Here is a 3,467-nt window from a genome sequence, read left to right on the forward strand (position 1 = left end):
ACAACGTGAAGCGCAAGCGACTGGGCGTTTTTCCGAATCTTCTTACAACGGAACTGCGGCAACTCCCGACATGGAGAAATACAAACTCCTTGTTGAAATTGGCCATCGCTAACAGAAGCGGTGGCTAACGATTTCTTTAAAGCCTCGAATGATGCCTGCTGCGAAGGTCTGAATCAAATTTTCTACTCTTCTTCCGAAGCTCGTTTAAGGGCGCAGCTAACTGGAAAAAATTAGGCATGAATTTTCGAATGAAATTATTCATTCCTATAAAACGAGCCACAGCCTTCACATTTTTAGGAATTGTGAACGAATAAATGGCCCCAGTACGACTTTGGTCAATTCGCACTCCGTTCTGGGACACAATATGCCCCACAAAGGATATTAACTTTTGACGGTTTGACAGTACTGAGCCGTGTGCGGCTCCCATTGATGCCGTTCATAGCTTGGCATCATATAATAGGGATAGTGGCGTCTCGTTTTCTTAGTGTGTTCACTGGCGCCACTATGTTTGCTCGCCTTGTCTGTCCGTGAGTGGCAGCAGCAGCGCTTATCTATAGCGCGTACTGTGGTACCATCTTTGGAGATGCCTCAAGTATTTCCGGGTTATTGTTTGTCGAGCAAGTTGAGTTGGGACGGAGCAGCCGTGAGGTCCGGGCAGCCAGTACTCGCCCTACTGCTGGCGACACACATGCACTGTCCGACGGAAGGATGTGGTCGCGAGAGTGCACGACCACGTCCAGGACCGGATTCAGCGAGTTTTAATTGAATGGACCGTGATATTAGAGTAGTGCAACTTTCACCTGTATGTATGTGTGTGTGTGTGTGTGTGTGTGTGTGTGTGTGTCCACCCGTCTAAGTGACCTCATGGCAATAAGCTGTCAGTCGATGATTCATACTGGAATCTGTCCCGTGCCTGACTTGAGGACGACCGTTGGTTGGTCGTTCGGTCGGTCGTCGCAGCGGACGACGTGTATTTGGTCTTCCGACCACTTCTGGCTTCTCTGTGTTTGTGACGACTTATAATTCGTTCCTGTTGTTTCACAGTGACTTCTTTTTGTATTGTGAGTTGTTGGTGGAATTGTTTTCCTTGATCCATGTGTATCTTGAGGTTTTGAATGAGCAGTTATTTTAATGCTGTCTGCGTACTGGATTTGGTGGGGGTGGCGAACGGACATCAGATCGGTTGAGGCCGCAGCAGCGATACGGTCCGTGCAGCGAGCGGGCAACCCGGGACCGCTGGCGGCGTGCTGCCACTGCCGGATCGAGGAGGGTTAGCTGCGAGAGCGACGACTTCGTTGCACACCGAACCCTAGACGTTTGAGTGAAGAGTTAACTGTTAATGCAACCTCGACTATTCTGAGATCTCGCCTTTGGTCGGCGGGTGTTGCTCCCAGGGCCGCTGAGCCTGGCGGCAACGAGAGAAGTGTTTCTAGGTGGTGAATATTGCAGCCGTCTTTCTCTATTTGTTATTCATCATTGAATACTATATTATCCTATTAGTGAAGCACAACCAATGGTATTTTCTGCCTTGTGGCCGCTAACGCCCCAGTTACCTGCCGTGGAGGTTAGTATACTTTCCCGGCAGTGTACCTTTCCTCGTCGTGTTGATGCTGTCCGACACGGCGTGTAGTTCGACAGCCTCTTGTATTGTACTGCACATATTTTTGGGAGGTCTACCTTGGTTCTAGTGTTTCCTTCGGCCGTGGGTGATTTCTGAAGACGTAGTGCTGTCTATCTCTTCGCCCTTTCCTAAAAATATTCCATCGTTGTACCGGTGATTGGACGTTAGACGGATGGGTTAGTCGGTCGGTCAGCGTTTAAGCTGCCCCTAGTTTGAGTTGCCATCCTGTTACGTGAGTCTTGGCTGCCTGTCTCACCTTATCTTATGTTTAGTTACGTTCCCAGGCCAACCCTTTGAACACTTGCTGAGAACCGCTTGTCCTGATTCCTTAGATTATGATGTTTGTTTTAAGGATATTTGTAATTTTCTAATTATTGTTGGTGTGGCCTTCAGAAGAGCAATAATTTCACTTCTTTCGTGATAAGGTCTTCAGCCATGTTCCAGTAAGTTTTTTAAGCAAACCTGTTTTAAAAGCAAGGTATTTATTTCAAAAGTGCAATTTGGAATTGTTTTTCTGACTTCTAAATCAGGCCTTCAGCCGTTTGTTGTTTGAGGTTATTGTTGGTGGCCTTCGGCCATAAAATTGTGGAATTTTTTTCCTGAGATAAGGCCTTCAGCCGTCATAAAGTCAACTGTGTTTTTTTAGAGAGTGTCTTAAAATTGTAATTTCATTAAATAAAGTTTACGTATTTGTTGTGCAACCGAGAGTAATTGATTACCTCCCCGTCCACAATCGTAACCTTACCCTTCACCATCTTGAGAAAACAGCTCTCAAGTACATCCGGCTTTTCGCAACCTTTGGAGTACCTCGCAAACATGCACAACACGCTCTTTAAAACTCTTACTAAAAGTCAACAAATTATCTAAATAATGATACACACACTCAAACTTAAGACCCGAAAAAACTGCTGCACCTGTCGATAACCGAAACGGAACTCTATTGTACTCACAAAGTGACCAATCTGTCGCAAAGTCTGTCACCGGTTTAGATTCTTCTGCCAGAGGCACCTGATAATACGCCTGGTTCTAGTGGAATTTAGTAAAAACCTTTTCCTTGTGGACACAGGAAACACAGGAATGCAAATCAGGGGAGGCATGGACTGTAGCACTATTTTGTCACCAAGCCCACCCATCGGTTTGGGTACCACAAATATAGGTGAAGAATATAGAGTTTTAGATGGTGAAATCACTCCGTCCTGCAACATCTCCCGAATAGTTCCCCTTAATGCTTTCATACGAGGCGGGGATAACCTAAATGGTGGGCACCTTACGGGAACTTTGTCAGGTAATTCGATCTTGTACTCGGCTTCTTTAATCTCACCTAAAGGATCGGTTAGCCAAACGCTGAACTCGGGACACAACTCATCTGCTGTCGCTCTGGTAGCAAATGCTCCAGGTCATAAACGGAAAAGGTTTCGACTGCGTTCATTACGCGTCTGGAACCGTTAATCCATCGATGTACATGATGTTTACAGAACTTTTAATGCTTTTTCCTGGAAAACTCGAAATAAAACTCCTTCCGACCCCACTGGGGCACCAGGCCTACCTTCCCGGTATCCAGTATAGCCACTTGGACAGGAAATTTCCCCGTAAATTCAGGGATTCGGTTCTTTACCTTGATTGTCCCCAAAATTTGCATTTGCTCTGAGTTGGCTAGTAGGTAATAGCCAATTTAGTCTGATAAGCCCGGCAACTTGCAGTGTCTGCGGTGTGTGTACACCCATCTTTCATCCACTAAAGATGCGGAGCTGCCGGTGTCCAGCAAAGGACACCCAGGTTCCTCATTTAGTGCTGCCAAACAAAAGGAACGCTATCGCTGGGAACCGCTTCAGTTCTCCTACTGAAC

Source organism: Schistocerca nitens, chromosome 9, assembly GCF_023898315.1.
Source record: "Schistocerca nitens isolate TAMUIC-IGC-003100 chromosome 9, iqSchNite1.1, whole genome shotgun sequence".
Classification (NCBI taxonomy): Eukaryota; Metazoa; Arthropoda; class Insecta; order Orthoptera; family Acrididae; genus Schistocerca; species Schistocerca nitens.